Raw genomic sequence first — 18885 nt, 5'->3', positions numbered from 1 at the left:
ACAGCTGGCATGAACTAAAGCCCAGAGCAGGTTTAAATAACAAACCCAGGCAAGGCGATTAGTGAAGGCAGCTGCTACAGCTACCTAAAGGAGCAGCAGTTCCACTCGAAACCACCAGAGGGAGCCCAAGGGCAGAACTCACAAAAATACCATTAGCAACCACAGGAGGGAGCTCCAGAACGGAATTCACAACAGTACCCCCCCCCCTTGAGGAGGGGTCACCGAACCCTCACCAGAGCTCCCAGGCCGATCAGGACGAGCCAAATGGAAAGCACGAACCAAATCGGCAGCATGAACATCGGAGGCAACAACCCAAGAATTATCCTCCTGGCCATAACCCTTCCACTTGACCAGATACTGAAGCTTCCGCCTCGAAAAACGAGAATATAAAATCTTCTCCACCACATATTCCAATTCCCCCTCAACCAACACCGGAGCAGGAGGATCAACGGAGGGAACCATAGGTACCACATATCTCCGCAACAAGGATCTATGGAACACATTATGAATGGAAAAGGAAGCTGGAAGGGCCAAACGAAAAGACACCGGATTGATAATTTCAGAAATCTTATAAGGCCCAATAAAGCGAGGCTTGAACTTAGGGGAAGAAACCTTCATAGGAACATGACGAGAAGACAACCAGACCAAATCCCCAACACGAAGCCGGGGACCAACACACCAACGACGGTTAGGAAAACGTTGAGCCTTTTCCTGAGACAACGTCAAATTGTCCACCACATGAGTCCAAATTTGCTGCAACCTGTCCACCACAGAATCCACACCAGGACAGTCAGAAGGCTCAAGCTGCCCCGAAGAAAAACGAGGATGAAAACCAAAGTTACAAAAGAAAGGCGAAACCAAGGTAGCCGAACTAGCCCGATTATTAAGGGCAAACTCGGCCAACGGCAAAAAGGTCACCCAATCATCCTGATCAGCAGACACAAAGCATCTCAAATAGGTTTCCAAGATCTGATTGGTTCGCTCCGTTTGGTCATTTGTCTGAGGATGGAATGCTGAAGAAAAAGACAAATCAATGCCCATTCTAGCACAAAAGGACCGCCAAAACCTAGAAAGAACTGGGAACCTCTGTCAGACACAATATTCTCCGGAATACCATGCAAACGAACCACATGCTGAAAAAACAACGGAACCAAATCAGAGGAGGAAGGCAACTTAGGCAATGGTACCAAATGGACCATCTTAGAAAACCGGTCACAAACCACCCAGATGACAAACATCTTCTGAGAAACAGGAAGATCAGAAATAAAATCCATGGAAATATGCGTCCAGGGCCTCTCAGGAATAGGCAAAGGCAAAAGCAACCCACTGGCACGGGAACAGCAAGGCTTAGCCTGAGCACAGGTCCCACAGGACTGCACAAACGAACGCACATCCCGCGACAAGGAAGGCCACCAAAAGGACCTAGCCACCAAATCTCTGGTACCGAAAATCCCAGGGTGACCAACCAACACCGAACAATGAACCTCAGAAATTACCCTACTAGTCCATCTATCAGGAACAAACAGTTTCCCCACAGGACAGCGGTCAGGTTTATCAGCCTGAAACTCCTGAAGTACCCGCCGCAAATCAGGGGAGATGGCAGAAAGAATCACCCCCTCCTTGAGGATCAAAGCCGGCTCAAGAACTCCCAGAGAATCAGGCAAAAACTCCTAGAAAGGGCATCAGCCTTCACATTCTTAGATCCCGGAATATGCGAGACCACAAAATCAAAACGTGAGAAAAACAGAGACCACCGAGCTTGTCTAGGATTCAACCGCTTAGCAGACTCGAGGTAAATCAGATTCTTATGATCAGTCAAGACCACCACGCGATGCTTGGCTCCCTCAAGCCAATGTCGCCACTCCTCAAATGCCCACTTCATAGCCAACAACTCCCGATTACCGACATCATAATTACGCTCAGCAGGCGAAAACTTTCTGGAGAAGAAAGCACATGGTTTCATCAAAGAGCCATCAGAATTTCTCTGAGACAAAACGGCCCCTGCCCCAATCTCAGAAGCATCAACCTCAACCTGAAAAGGGAGAGAAACATCTGGCTGACGCAACACAGGGGCAGAAGTAAAACGACGTTTAAGCTCCTGAAAGGCCTCAACAGCCGCAGAGGACCAATTCATCACATCAGCGCCCTTCCTCGTCAAATCGGTCAGAGGCTTCACCACACTAGAAAAATTAGCAATAAAGCGGCGATAAAAATTGGCAAAGCCCAAAAATTTCTGAAGGCTCTTTAAAGATGTAGGTTGAGTCCTATCATGAATGGCCTGGACTTTAACAGGGTCCATTTCAATAGCCGAGGGAGAAAAAATGAAACCCAAAAAAGAAACCTTCTGAACTCCAAAGAGGCACTTAGACCCCTTCACAAACAACGCATTAGCACGAAGGACCTGAAATACCATCCTAACCTGCTTCACATGAGACTCCCAATCATCGGAGAAAAACAAAATATCATCCAAGTACACAATCATGAATTTATCCAGATAATTCCGGAAGATATCATGCATAAAGGACTGAAATACCGATGGAGCATTAGAGAGCCCGAATGGCATCACAAGATATTCAAAATGGCCTTCAGGCGTATTAAATGCTGTTTTCCATTCATCACCTTGTTTAATACGCACGAGATTATACGCCCCTCGAAGGTCGATTTTAGTAAATCAACTGGCACCTTTGATCCGAGCAAACAAATCAGAAAGTAAAGGTAAATGGTACTGGAATTTGACAGTGATCTTATTGAGAAGGCGATAATCTATACAGGGTCTCAAGGAGCCATCCTTCTTGGCAACAAAAAAAAATCCCGCTCCCAACGGTGACGAAGACGGGCGAATATGCCCCTTCTCCAAGGACTCCTTTACATAACTCCGCATAGCGGCATGCTCTGGCACAGACAGATTGAAAAGTCGGCCCTTAGGGAACTTACAGCCAGGAATCAAATTAATGGCACAATCGCAGTCCCTATGAGGAGGCAGGGAACTGGACTTTGGCTCATCAAACATATCCTGGAAATCCGACAAAAACTCAGGAACTTCAGAAGAAGGGGACGAGGAAATGGACATCAAAGGAATATCACTATGTATCCCCTGACAACCCCAACCAGTTACAGACATAGATCTCCAATCCAGCACTGGATTATGTACCTGTAACCATGGAAAACCCAGCACAACAACATCATGCAAATTATGCAACACCAAAAAGCGAATATTTTCCTGATGTGCTGGAGCCATGTACATGGTTAACTGTGTCCAGTACTGAGGTTTATTCTTGGCCAATGGCGTAGCATCAATCCCCCTTAAGGGAATAGGACTCTGCAAAGGCTCCAAGGAAAAACCACAGCGCTTGGCAAATTCTAAGTCCATTAAGTTCAGGGCAGCGCCAGAATCCACAAATGCCATAACAGAAAAGGACGACAATGAGCAAATCAGGGTAACAGACAAGAGAAATTTAGGCTGTACAGTACTAATGGTAACAGACCCAGGGACCCACTTAGTACGCTTAGGGCAATCAGAAATAGCATGAGCAGAATCACCACAGTAAAAACACAGGCCATTCTGACATCTGAATGTCTGCCTTTCTGCTCTAGTCAAAATCCTATCACATTGCATAGGCTCAGGACTCTGCTCAGAGGACGCTGCCATATGGTGCACCACCTTGCGCTCACGCAAGCGCCGATCAATCTGAATGGCCAAAGACATTGACTCATTCAGACCAGCAGGCGTAGGAAACCCCACCATAACATCTTTAAGGGCTTCAGAAAGACCCTTTCTGAAAATCGCTGCTAGGGCATCCTCATTCCATTTTGTGAGCACAGACCACTTTCTAAATTTCTGGCAGTATACTTCTGCTGCTTCCTGACCCTGACACAGAGCCAGCAAAGTTTTTTCTGCCTGATCCACAGAATTAGGCTCGTCATACAGCAATCCGAGCGCTTGAAAAAATGCGTCAATATTGAGCAATGCAGGATTTCCTGGCTCAAGGGAGAATGCCCAGTCCTGCGGGTTGCCACGCAGCAAAGAAATAACAATCTTCACCTGCTGAATGGGGTCACCAGAGGAACGGGGTCTCAGAGCAAAAAACAATCTGCAATTATTTTTAAAGTTCAAAAATTTAGATCTATCCCCAGAAAATAAATCAGGAATAGGAATTCTAGGCTCTAATACCGGAGTCTGGACAACATAATCTTGAATACGCTGTACCCTTGCAGCGAGTTGATCCACGCGCAAGGACAGACCCCGAACCTCCATATCAGCACCAAAATCCTGAACCACCCAGAGATTAAGGGGAAAAAAAAGACAAAACAAGCTACAAAGGAAAAAAAAATGACTCAGAACTTTCTTTTCCCTCTTTTGAGATGCATTTAACACATTGTGGGCCAGCTATACTGTTATGATCTGGTGGTTAAGAGGCCACACTGATATGACCTGGTGGCTAAAACGCAACATGGGACGAGCTCTGAGAAGGTGGTATCTCTACTGACCGCAGTCCCTAATCCTAACAACAACACTAGTAATAGCCGTGGGATGTTCCTGACTCTCCCTAGACACCTCTTCACAGCCTAAGAACTAACTACCCCTAAAGAAGGAAATAGAAAGCTATCTTGCCTCAGAGAAAACCCCAAAAGGAAAGACAGCCCCCCACAAATATTGACTGTGAGTGGAGAGGGAAATGACGTACACAGAAATGAAATCAGAATTCAGCAAAGGAGGCCAATACTAAACTTGATAGACAGAGAGAAAAGGATACTGTGCGGTCAGTATTAAAAACTACAAAATCCACGCAGAGTTTACAAAAATGAACTCCACATCGACTCACGGTGTGGAGGGGCAAATCTGCTTTCCCAGAGCTTCCAGCTAGCCTGAATATGACATAGTGACAAGCTGGACAAAAAGAGACATATTTGCAGAGCAATAGAGTCCAAGCAAATGGACAAACAAAAACTAGCAAAAACTTATCTTTTGCTGACAAGGACAGGCCATATGAGAAATCCAAGGAGAGAACCAAATCCAACCAAGAACATTGACAGCTGGCATGAACTAAAGCCCAGAGCAGGTTTAAATAACAAACCCAGGCAAGGCGATTAGTGAAGGCAGCTGCTACAGCTACCTAAAGGAGCAGCAGTTCCACTCGAAACCACCAGAGGGAGCCCAAGGGCAGAACTCACAAAAATACCATTAGCAACCACAGGAGGGAGCTCCAGAACGGAATTCACAACATGCCCCCCCCACCTGATGAAGGAACCTGCACTTTCATCTGCATTTTCCTCTTTGTCCCTGTGTAACGTGGTATAGCATGCGGGAAGGGGAACCTTACTTTCAGCAGGGTCAGATTCTGGCTGTGTAGAGTGCAAGGGGAATGTAGTGGTCTGGGTCAATGTACCAGCAGACTCATCTAGCAGTGGCTGGGCAATGGGCAGGATGAGGAGGAAACACAGATATAGGGCCAAAGAATAAAGTAGGCTAAATACAGTTCAAAATTGGTAACAGGACTAAACAGGCGGCATTGCTTTGTTCAATGGAGGAGCAAACCCAGGAGCAGCAGACACCGTTTTAAGGGCCCAACCACACTAGTAGGCCAAATGCAGTTTAATATCTGCTACTATAGGCCGAAAGCCTAAAGACTGAAGCTCAGCTTTATACAGTGGAGGACAACACCAGGGAGCGGCACACACCGTTAGTAGGGCCCAACCAAAGTTGAAGGCCAAATGCAGTTTAATATCTGCTACTATAGGCCGAAAGCCTAAAGACTGAAGTTCAGCTTTATACAGTGGAGGACAACACCAGGGAGCGGCACACACTGTTAGTAGGCCCCAACCAAAGTAGTAGGCCAACTGCAGTGTGACATTAAAAAATACTTAATGAGAGCCTGAAGGTTGAAGCTCAGACAAGGAAACCTGGAGGAGAACACCAAGGAGGAGGAGAACACCAAGGAGCGGCAGACACCGTTACTAGGCCCCAACCAAAGTAGTAGGGCAACTGCAGTGTGACATTAAAAAATGCTTAATGAGAGCCTGAAGGTTGAAGCTCAGACAAGGAAACCTGGAGGAGAACACCAAGGAGGAGGAGAACACCAAGGAGCGGCAGACACCGTTACTAGGACCCAACCAAAGTAGTAGGCCAACTGCAGTGTGACATTAAAAAATACTTAATGAGAGCCTGAAGGTTGAAGCTCAGACAAGGAAACCTGGAGGAGAACACCAAGGAGGAGGAGAACACCAAGGAGTGGCAGACACCGTTACTAGGCCCCAACCAAAGTAGTAGGCCAACTGCAGTGTGACATTAAAAAATACTTAATGAGAGCCTGAAGGTTGAAGCTCAGACAAGGAAACCTGGAGGAGAACACCAAGGAGGAGGAGAACACCAAGGAGCGGCAGGCACCGTTACTAGGACCCAACCAAAGTAGCAGGGCAACTGCTGTCTTATATAAACAACTACTTAATGAGAGCCTGAAGGTTGAAGTTCAGCTTTTTCAGTGGAGGACAGTGTGATTGGGTGGCGCCGCAGACAGACAAAGGTAGTATGTGTTAACTTAAAAAGTTGGCTCTATGCATTTTTAAATTAGTTTCAGGGGTACACAGGCAGCATTGGTGTGGTCAGTGGAGGACAATTGGAAGGAGGGACCGCAGACAGAATTCCTAGGCCTAAAATAATAAAATAGGCTCTATGCAGCTTCCATTAGGTGGCAGGGGTACACAGGCAGCATTGGTGTGGTCAACGTAGGACAATTGGAAGGAGGGACCGCAGACAGAATTCCTAGGCCTAAAATAATAAAATAGGCTCTATGCAGCTTCCATTAGGTGGCAGGGGTACACAGGCAGCATTGGTGTGGTCAGTGGAGGACAATTGGAAGGAGGGACCGCAGACAGACTTCCTAGGCCTAAAATAATAAAATAGGCTCTATGCAGCTTCCATTAGGTGGCAGGGGTACACAGGCAGCATTGGTGTGGTCAGTGGAGGACAATTGGAAGGAGGGACCGCAGACAGACTTCCTAGGCCTAAAATAATAAAATAGGCTCTATGCAGCTTCCATTAGGTCGCAGGGGTACACAGGCAGCATTGGTGTGGTCAACGTAGGACAATTGGAAGGAGGGACCGCAGACAGAATTCCTAGGCCTAAAATAATAAAATAGGCTCTATGCAGCTTCCATTAGGTGGCAGGGGTACACAGGCAGCATTGGTGTGGTCAACGTAGGACAATTGGAAGGAGGGACCGCACACAGACTTCCTAGGCCTAAAATAATAAAATAGGCTCTATGCAGCTTCCATTAGGTGGCAGGGGTACACAGGCAGCATTGGTGTGGTCAACGTAGGACAATTGGAAGGAGGGACCGCAGACAGAATTCCTAGGCCTAAAATAATAAAATAGGCTCTATGCAGCTTCCATTAGGTGGCAGGGGTACACAGGCAGCATTGGTGTGGTCAACGTAGGACAATTGGAAGGAGGGACCGCAGACAGAATTCCTAGGCCTAAAATAATAAAATAGGCTCTATGCAGCTTCCATTAGGTGGCAGGGGTACACAGGCAGCATTGGCGTGGTCAGTGGAGGACAATTGGAAGGAGGGACTGCACACAGACTTCCTAGGCCTAAAATAACAAAATAGGCTCTATGCAGCTTCCATTAGGTGGCAGGGGTACACAGGCAGCGTTGGTGTGGTCAACGTAGGACAATTGGAAGGAGGGACCGCAGACAGAATTCCTAGGCCTAAAATAATAAAATAGGCTCTATGCAGCTTCCATTAGGTGGCAGGGGTACACAGGCAGCATTGGTGTGGTCAACGTAGGACAATTGGAAGGAGGGACCGCAGACAGAATTCCTAGGCCTAAAGTAATAAAATAGGCTCTATGCAGCTTCCATTAGGTGGCAGGGGTACACAGGCAGCATTGGAGTGGTCAGTGGAGGACAATTGGAAGGAGGGACCACACACAGACTTCCTAGGCCTAAAATAATAAAATAGGCTCTATGCAGCTTCCATTAGGTGGCAGGGGTACACAGGCAGCATTGGTGTGGTCAACGTAGGACAATTGGAAGGAGGGACCGCAGACAGAATTCCTAGGCCTAAAATAATAAAATAGGCTCTATGCAGCTTCCATTAGGTGGCAGGTGTACACAGGCAGCATTGGTGTGGTCAGTGGAGGACAATTGGAAGGAGGGACCGCACACAGACTTCCTAGGCCTAAAATAATAAAATAGGCTCTATGCAGCTTCCATTAGGTGGCAGGGGTACACAGGCAGCATTGGTGTGGTCAGCGGAGGACAATTGGAAGGAGTGTCTGACACAGTAAGTACTCTGAGTCCCAAAACCTAGATTGATGTTAATGTATCCCAAACAAAAACAAACCCCCCCCCCCAAAAAAAAAGGGTGGCATACTTAGGTACAGGGGTGTGCTTCTATGCTGACTTTCAGACATTGTAATTTGGCGCAAAGTATTTACTGGTGTAAATGTAGGACAGGGCCCCTGACTATTTTAACTAGCATCATACATGTCAACAAATTGTTATTGTCTGTGCCAGGCATGGAAGGATTTCAGCGCATAGACTAAACAGTGGTGGAGCAGCGACAGATAATTTTGCAAGTGGTAGAGCACTGTTTGACCTTGGGGGGGACACTCTCTCCTGGCCGGCGGTACAAGCCCAGGGCTCCTCATGTTACAATGGTGTGTCTGACGTTGGGTGCGCGTCACCACCGCCAGAGACACTTCATTGTACTATGAGGGACCCAGTGCCAGTGCCGTCGACCAAAAGTGGGCACACCCACCTCTTCAGACAAACGGCACTCTGACGGGTGCTTGCGACAAGTGGCGAGACCACGGCCCCGTGGGGGGAGTTAGGCCATTTAGGGAGGTGTAAACATGTCGTATGCTGGACAAACAGCAGCTGCAAATTAAGAGATTGGAACAGTCAGTAACACCAGTCCCAAAGCAAGACCTTTTTACAGGAAAGCTAGGTGTCAGCCGGGAAAGGTGGGGCAAAATAATTTGAAATCCATGAGTGGTTCATTTTAATGAAGGTTAGATCATCAACATTTTGGGTAGCCAGACGAGTCCTTTTTTCGGTCAGTATTGAACCAGCAGCACTGAATACTCTTTCTGATAGCACACTAGCTGCTGGGCAAGCAAGCTCCTGCAATGCATATTCGGCCAATTCAGGCCAGGTGTCTATTTTGGATGCCCAGTAATCAAAGGGGAATGACGGTTGAGGGAGAACATCGGTAATGGAAGAAAAATAGTTAGTAACCATACTGGACAAATGTTGTCTAATGTCACTTTGAATGGATGCTGCTGTACCTGTCGTGTCTGCGGTCATTGCGAAATCACTCCACAACCTGGTCAGAAAACCCCTTTGTCCTACGCACCTCTAACACCTCTGCCCTGTTGCCCCCTGCAGCTCGTGTGAGAACCATCACCGGCGCTGTGTGCTGGGAATGCCTGAATCAAACGGTCTACAAGAGTAGCTTGTTTGGTTGCCAATATCTGTTCGAGGTTCTCATGTGACATGATATTTTGCAATTTGCCTTTATAGCGAGGATCAAGGAGGCAGGCCAACCAGTAATCGTCATCTGTCATCATTTTTATAATGCATGGGTCCCTTTTGAGGATACGCAAGGCATAATGCGCCATGTGGGCCAATGTTCCAGTTGTCAAGTCAGTGCATATGCTGGGTTGAGGAGCACTTTCTGGCAAATCAACGTCACTTGTCTCCCTCAAAAACCCTGAACCCGGCCTTGCACCGCCAGCAGTTTCTATTGCCCCCTGAGAAGCTTCCTCATCCAAAAAATAGTCATCCCCATCATCCTCCTCGTCCTCCTCCTCTTCGCCCGCCACCTCGTCCTGTAGACTTCCCTGAGCAGACAATGGCTGACTGTCATCAAGGCTTCCCTCGTCCTCGGCTGCAGACGCCTGTTCCTTTATGTGCGTCAAACTTTGCATCAGCAGACGCATTAGGGGGATGCTCATGCTTATTACGGCGTTGTCTGCACTAACCAGCCGTGTGCATTCCTCAAAACACTGAAGGACTTGACACAGGTCTTGGAGCTTCGACCACTGCACAGCTGACAACTCCATGTCTGCCATCCAACTGCCTGCCCGTGTATGTGTATCCTCCCACAAATACATAACAGCACGCCTCTGTTCGCAGTCTATGAAGCATGTGCAGTGTGGAGTTCCACCTTGTTGCAACGTCTATGATTAGGCGATGCTGGGGAAGGTTCAAAGACCGATGATGGTTCTGCATACGGCTGGAGTGTACGGGCGAACGGCGGATGTGAGAGCAAAGTCTGCGCACTTTCAGCAGCAGGTCGGGTAACCCCGAATAACTTTTCAGGAAGCACTTCACCACCAGGTTTAAGGTGTGAGCCAGGCAAGGAATGTGTTTCAGTTGTGAAAGGGCTATGGCAGCCATAAAGTTCCTTCCGTTATCACTCACTACCTTGCCTGCCTCAAGATGTACAGTGAACAGCCATGACCGAGTTTCTTGCTGCAAGAACTTGGACAGAACTTCCGCGGTGTGTCTGTTGTCGCCCAAACACTTCATTGCCAATACAGCCTGCTGACGCTTGCCACTAGCTGTTCCATAATTGGACACCTCGTGTGCAACAGTGGCAGCTGCGTATGGAGTGGTCGTGCGACTGCGGTCTGTGGACGAACTCTCGCCTCTGCTGGAGGACGAGGAGGAGGAGGGGGGACGAACGCCTACAGCCAACTGTTTCCTAGACCGTGGGCTAGGCAGAACTGTCCCAATATTACTGTCCCCTGTGGACCCTGCATCCACCACATTAACCCAGTGTGCCGTGATGGAGACGTAACGCCCCTGGCCATGCCTACTGGTCCATGCATCTGTTGTCAGGTGCACCTTTCTACTCACAGATTGCCTGAGCGCATGGACAATGCGGTCTTTTACATGCTGGTGGAGGGCTGGGATGGCTTTTCTCGAAAAGAAGTGTTGACTGGGTAGCTCGTAGCGTGGTACAGCGTAGTCCATCAGGGCTTTGAAAGCTTCGGTTTCAACTAACCGGTAGGGCATCATCTCTAACGAGATTAGTCTAGCAATGTGGGCGTTCAAACCCTGTGTACGCGGATGCGAGGATGAGTACTTCCTTTTCCTAACGAGAGTCTCATGTAGGGTGAGCTGGACTGGAGAGCTGCATATGGTGGAACTAGCGGGGGTGCCGGTGGACATGGGTGACTGAGAGAGGGTTGGTGATGGTATTCTTGATGGTGCCCTACATACAGTTTTTCCGACCACGAACCTGGTGATTCCCTGACTGCTTTGGCCTTGTGACGAAACCGCAACATTACGTGCAGGTGGTGTGGTAAACGGTGGGCTTACAGTGAGGGAAGGGATGTCGCGTTGCTGACTAGCTTCATTGTGAGAGGGTGCTACAACGTTAAGGGACGTTTGGTAGTTTGTCCAGGCTTGCAAGTGCATGGTGGTTAAATGTCTATGCATGCAACTTGTATTTAAATTTTTAACATTCTGACCTCTGCTGAAGGTCCTTGAGCATTTCTTACAGATGACTTTGCGCTGATCATTGGGATCTTGGTTAAAAAAATTCCACACTGCACTCTTCCTATCGGATACCTTTTCAGGCATTGCACACTGAGCTACTTTAACCTGATGGCCACGCTGTCCTACAACTGGTTTTGGTTTTGCCACACGTTTTTGGCCAGATACGGGCCTGCCAGATGGAACTGTAGCGCCCCCACTGCCGCAGGGCCGAGGGGTACCCGGTACCGGGCCTCTGAGTCTCTGCTCTGGGGTTGTCACGGCAGCTAGGCCCCGGTCCGTGACCCTGCCGTGGGGCGCTCAGTGAATGATGGATATGGATGATGGTGGTGACGCTGTAGTGGTGCAGTGCAGTAAATAACGAGGACACCAGGTTGCAGTCTCTTTACCTCTTTACTGAAGATCTCTGAGTCCTCAGTCCGGAACACGGTTCACCAGGCTGCGCAAGTCCGGCCGGTCCAATGGCACCTTCAGAGTTCTCTTCACAGGTGGAAATCGGTGCCTTCCTACTAGCGCTATGTGTTGTGGTCCTTCCCTGCTGTGCTTACGGAAAGTCCCCCACAACTGTTGTGTCTGTTTCTTAAGTTCCCTCACAACTCGATTAGATGATGTTCTGCTAATCCCCCGTCCCTCCCTGATGTTCTGGTTGGGACGGCACCCGTTTGACGGGTAGGCTCGGAGCTCTTCCGGGACCCTAGAGTCGCCCCTCTCCACAAGTTGCCCCCCAAGACTGCATAGGTGATATGAGTTAGACAGCCCGCCTTAGACTGTCCTGCCGCTGTTTGGAGTATTGCTTGAAGCTGAATGTTATGATACTCCCTCGGCGTTCCGGCCACCGGTAGTGCGCCTCAGTAGGATGTTGCTTCGGTCTTACAGCACGACTCCTACTGGTATTTCTCCTTTGCGTGATCTCGTTTCTCACTCAGCACAATCTATCTCTCTTCTAGTCCTTCCTTGGGCACCGCCGCTACCCGGAGCAGGCACGGTCCCGTTAAGTTCTTTCTTGTTGCGAAGCCTCTGTCAGGATCCCACCCCTGACAGAGACCCTACTGTATCTTCCCCCACAACACCCTCTGCCACAAGGTGTTGCCTGGTTCCAACCCAGTCAGCTTTTTGATCTAACTTCCTGCCTGACCCCCAGTTTACCCACTATGGTGGGGAGTGGCCTAATGAATAGCACCCTTAGCTCCCCCCGGAGGCCCGGCTGTGAAATGTATTGGTGTCTGTGATACCTGATCCGATGAACTCCTTCAGTGCCATCAGACGCACCATAGCTCCCCATAGTGGCGGAGCCACAGTACTGCAACGACCAGGACTCTGGGGCGCTGCACTCCCCCCTGGTTAAACACAGTACTCCGGGACTGGGAAGAAAACAACAATACAAGTTAGCAAAAAGACATACAGTTTTGTTGAGTGCAATAACAATAAGTATACTTGAACAGGCTTCCCTTTATGGGAGGTAAGGACACTTGAACGTTACAAACATGGTAAAATATCATAGCAACATGCTATAAATGACTCTTCTTACCCAACCGGGTATTCTACTAAGTGCAAAATTGTTGAACAATAATTTAACATTGCCTTTAAGGACATACACTCTGAATCCACTAAAGACCTTCCTATAATCACATTATAAGGTAATTTAACTTTTTCATTCTCCTTCTTTAAATCTGCAGGACCGCCTGTCCTAACGGCACCAGACCTACTGCCTCTCCTTTCTATACAGGACCGCCCCGTTCAGCCCGGGCCTACTGCCTTTTCTACTACAATACACAGTATAGAACATAACATTACTTTCAGTTTAAGAGCACTGAGCCATCTCTTCATGACTCCTATGAGGACTCAGGGTTTACCTTCTATCCTATCTATCTAGCAACATTATCAAAACATTCTCTACTAAACATTAAAGGTACCGTCACACTAAACGATATCGCTAGCGATCCGTGACGTTGCAGCGTCCTGGCTAGCGATATCGTTTAGTTTGACACGCAGCAGCGATCAGGATCCTGCTGTGATGTCGCTGGTCGCTGAATAAAGTTCAGAACTTTATTTGGTCGTCCGATCGCCGTGTATCGTTGTGTTTGACAGCAAAAGCAACGATACCAGCGATATTTTACACTGGTAACCAGGGTAAACATCGGGTTACTAAGCGCACGGCCGCGCTTAGTAACCCGATGTTTACCCTGGTTACCAGCGTAAAATGTAAAAAAACCAAACAGTACATACTTACATGCGTCCCCCGGCGTCCGCTTCCCACACTGACTGAGCGCCGCAAAGTGAAAGTGAAAGCATAGCAGAGCGGTGACGTCACCGCTGTGCCCTGCTACTGCCGGCGCTCAGTCATTGCAGGAAGCGGACGCCGGGGGACGCATGTAAGTATGTACTGTTTGTTTTTTTTACATTTTACGCTGGTAACCAGGGTAAACATCGGGTTACTAAGCGCGGCCCTGCGCTTAGTAACCCGATGTTTACCCTGGTTACCCGGGGACCTCGGCATCGTTGGTCGCTGGAGAGCGGTCTGTGTGACAGCTCTCCAGCGACCAAACAGCGACGCTGCAGCGATCGGCATCGTTGTCGCTATCGCTGCAGCGTCGCTTAGTGTGACGGTACCTTTAGCCTTCTCATTATCTTTCTCTCTATCATGCATGCTGGACATCACGTCTATCCCTACGGGCCCACTGCATCTTTCTTCTATCTTTCACTTTTTCTTTTCAGAGAACATCATCAGCATTTCTTCACAATCAACTGGTTAAATACATATAACTTACTCACATAAACATTATCATCACTTTCTTTGGTCGAGACATTATTGCTTCCAGTCTTAAAGCAATATCGCCGTTTAAGCGCAACAAATGAACATCCCCTTTAAGAGGGGAACAAGTCTCTATGAGGTAGCATATCTTCTCAAGCTACCAGTCCATACTCAGCAAAGGTTCCAGTGTGGTATCTTCACAAAGAGTCCTTCTTTAAGTAAAACCAGTAGGGAGCGCCTTTAATAAGGTGCAAACTATATACAAGAAGTTCGGATCATGCACTGTTCATGATTTCAGCAGTTCTTTTCAACTAGAAACTTGTGCAAAACTTTGGAAAAACAAACAAAAGCAAACAATAGGGATCCCAGGTCAACAGAAGGATCCCCTTAAGAGTTAACCCTGGACGGGTTCAGCAGCAAAAATCAGGAAACAAACAGTTAAGAACTATGTACATATTTAAAGCAGTCATGCTTACTCGTCCTTCGGGGAGGAAGGTGGTTTCCTCCCGGGCCTCACCAGACCAACGGGTCGTCCTGCTGGTTCAAGGATCAGGTCCCGCCCCAACAACGACAGGATTCCTCGCCGGGATGTTCTTTTCACCGAGGATCCGGCACGCCCCCAAGGTACATGGTGGGTCCGGGTCCCCCGCTGCTCCGCAGGATCAGGTTCCGTTGTCTTTTCGGCGGGAGGTTCATCTTCGGGGGTTGCAGCGGCGGCCTGGAGCACGACGCACCGCTGGACGCCCCGTGCCATCCAGCCAGCTTCGTCTGTTGCTCTCCTCCACCTGGTATACGTGACGGCATCACCTGGCTCCAGGTCGCGAGCGAACCTTCCACCGCAATGTTCCACCTCCTCTCAGTCCACGTGGACTTGTAGCGGCTCCCCGATCTCCTGGATAACCCCTCTTCCATATCGGGGGTTAAAGGAGACCACTACACCCCAGTGGGACGATGGGATCTCTGCTACGCTGGTCAGATCAATCTGAATTGCAGGCTGGGGCCGGCTCCGCCACGCCGTCATCAGGTGCCGCAGGTGTTCGGCCCCCGGCAAGATCCTCATGCCCTGTGCTTGCAGCGTACCTTCAGCCGCGGCCGGGTTGGGAGAAGCCGGGGACACTGGAGACAGACGGATCTCCGTGGGCTGACCCAGCCGAGCGAGCACGCGGGCATCAGCCTCCAAACGACGTGCTATCTGGCGGGCCTCAGCTGCAGCTACACATTCCTCAGATGGTGGCAAGGGGGGTCGGCCCATCGGTGACTCTGCGAGGGTCAGTCCCCGCAACGTCGGCGCATCCGGGGCCGTGTCAAGTGTCGCAGCCTCTGGCTGGATCGGGTCAGCCCCACGCGGTGCTCTTGGTGTCGCCATCTTTTCTCCTTCTCCAATGTCCTCTTCCCGCGGTCTCTTTCGTGGGCGGCCCCGTCTCCATGGTCTCCACCCTCCAAACAGGATCAGGAGGCGGACCTCGGCTGTTGACGGACACGTCCGCAGGACACAGAAATATTTAGACTGGGCGGCCATTGTTGTTCGCGCTCTCCAGCTTGCCTATGCCTACTCCACGCCCCTTCTCTTCTCCTGCGCTCTCCTCAGCACTGCAATGGTGGCGGATTTTGGCGGTAAATGGCGCAGCACACAGTCTCTCAGTAAAGTACAATCCAAGCACAGTAAATCACAGTTCCAAGGCACACATGACCTGATTCTTCAGGCTTAAGTAGATCCTGTTCGTGACGCCAAGTTTGTAGCGCCCCCACTGCCGCAGGGCCGAGGGGTACCCGGTACCGGGCCTCTGAGTCTCTGCTCTGGGGTTGTCACGGCGGCTAGGCCCCGGTCCGTGACCCTGCCGTGGGGCGCTCAGTGGATGATGGATATGGATGATGGTGGTGACGCTGTAGTGGTGCAGTGCAGTAAATAACGAGGACACCAGGTTGCAGTCTCTTTACCTCTTTACTGAAGATCTCTGAGTCCTCAGTCCGGAACACGGTTCACCAGGCTGCGCAAGTCCGGCCGGTCCAATGGCACCTCCAGAGTTCTCTTCACAGGTGGAAATCGGTGCCTTCCTACTAGCGCTATGTGTTGTGGTCCTTCCCTGCTGTGCTTACGGAAAGTCCCCCACAACTGTTGTGTCTGTTTCTTAAGTTCCCTCACAACTCGATTAGATGATGTTCTGCTAATCCCCCGTCCCTCCCTGATGTTCTGGTTGGGACGGCACCCGTTTGACGGGTAGGCTCGGAGCTCTTCCGGGACCCTAGAGTCACCCCTCTCCACAAGTTGCCCCCCAAGACTGCATAGGTGATATGAGTTAGACAGCCCGCCTTAGACTGACTGTCCTGCCGCTGTTTGGAGTATTGCTTGAAGCTGAATGTTATGATACTCCCTCGGCGTTCCGGCCACCGGTAGTGCGCCTCAGTAGGATGTTGCTTCGGTCTTACAGCACGACTCCTACTGGTATTTCTCCTTTGCGTGATCTCGTTTCTCACTCAGCACAATCTATCTCTCTTCTAGTTCTTCCTTGGGCACCGCCGCTACCCGGAGCAGGCACGGTCCCGTTACGTTCTTTCTTGTTGCCAAGCCTCTGTCAGGATCCCACCCCTGACAGAGACCCTACTGTATCTTCCCCCACAACACCCTCTGCCACAAGGTGTTGCCTGGTTCCAACCCAGTCAGCTTTCTGATCTAACTTCCTGCCTGACCCCCAGTTTACCCACTATGGTGGGGAGTGGCCTAATGAATAGCACCCTTAGCTCCCCCCGAAGGCCCGGCTGTGAAATGTATTGGTGTCTGTGATACCTGATCCGATGAACTCCTTCAGTGCCATCAGACGCACCATAGCTCCCCATAGTGGCGGAGCCACAGTACTGAAACGACCAGGACTCTGGGGCGCTGCAGAACCTGTTGCGATGTTGATGCCTGCTGCGGCTCCTCCTCCTCCGCTTTAGAGCTACTGCCACCTGCACCCTGTTCCCCCAATGGCTGCCAATCGGGGTCAACAACTGGGTCATCTATGACCTCCTCTTCTATGTTCTGTGCACCTTCCTCTGGGTCACCGTGTAAGCCGGTGCTATAGCGTTCATGACGGGGCTCCATAGTCTCATCGGGGTCAGATTCTGGATCAGTACACTGCGAGGGCAATGTTCTGATCTGAGTCAAAGGAACAGCATAATAATCTGGCTGTGGCTGTGCATCTGTGCACTCCATGTCCGATTCATCTTGTAATGGGCATGGCCTGTTATCAATTTCCCTTTCTAACCCAGGCACGGTATGTGTAAAGAGCTCCATGGAGTAACCAGTTGTGTCGCCTGACGCATCCTTCACTGTTGTTCTGGGTGAAGGACACAAGGAAGCGACTTGTTCCTGACCGGGAGCATCCAATGACGACGCACTGCTCTGACATTTGGCACTTTCCGAGGAGGAGGCGAAAGAGCTAGAGGTAGAGTCAGCAATAAAAGCCAATACTTGTTCCTGCTGCTCCGGCTTCAAAAGCGGTTTTCCTACTCCCAGAAAAGGGAGCCTTCGAGGCCTTGTGTAGCCAGACGAGGACGCTGGCTCAACAACTCGAGACTTAGGGGCTATACTGCTTTTCCCACGACCACCTGATGCTCCACGACCACCACCACTACCATCATTACCAGCTGCCAATGACCGCCCATGGCCACGACCTCTTCCACCAGACTTCCTCATTCTTGGAAAAATGTTACCAAACTAACAACCGTTATGTGGTCCTGTAAAACCAGGTACAAGGTGTGCGTGAACTTGTTGGGAATGTAAATCTCCCATTTTTATGTGTGGGAGAATGCAGTGAAAAATGAGGCCCACTGTATTACACTAGACAGTTTGATTGGCAGAAAGAGGCTGGCAGATATGGCACTAACAGGAGTGATGCAGACAAAAACACTGGCAATAGAAATGTCCCTCTTTGTGTGTGGGAGAATGCAGTGAAAAATCAGGCCCACTATATTCCAGTAGACAGTTTGATTGGCAGAAAGAGGCTGGCAGATATGGCACTAACAGGAGTGACGCAGATGCACACACTGGCAATAGAAATGTCCCTCTTTATGTGTGGGAGAATCCAGGGAAAAATCAGGCCCACTGTATTACACAACAACACAGTTTGAAGAGCAGAAAGAGGCTGGCAGATATGGCACTAACAGGAGTGACGCAGATGCACACACTGGCAATAGAAATGTCCCTCTTTATGTGTGGGAGAATCCAGGGAAAAATCAGGCCCACTGTATTACACAACAACACAGTTTGATTAGCAGAAAGAGGCTGTCAGATATGGCACTAACAGGAGTGACGCAGATGCACACACTGGCAATAGAAATGTCCCTCTTTATGTGTGGGAGAATGCAGTGAAAAATCAGGCCCACTGTATTACACAACAACACAGTTTGATTAGCAGAAAGAGGCTGGCAGATATGGCACTAGCCAGACTGACGCAGATGCACACACTGGCAATAGAAATGTCCTTCTTTTTTTTGATATGGGAGACAAGGGATTGAATCAGGCCCACTATATCACGGTATAGTTCCTGTGGCACAAAATGACTGACAGATACCACAGACAGCACTCGCACAGATGCACAGGTTTGGCAAGATTATTCTCCCTTTATTTTAATTTTTTGGGG

This window comes from Ranitomeya variabilis, chromosome 4, assembly GCF_051348905.1.
Source record: "Ranitomeya variabilis isolate aRanVar5 chromosome 4, aRanVar5.hap1, whole genome shotgun sequence".
Taxonomy (NCBI): domain Eukaryota; kingdom Metazoa; phylum Chordata; class Amphibia; order Anura; family Dendrobatidae; genus Ranitomeya; species Ranitomeya variabilis.
This window is presented reverse-complemented; position numbering follows the sequence as displayed.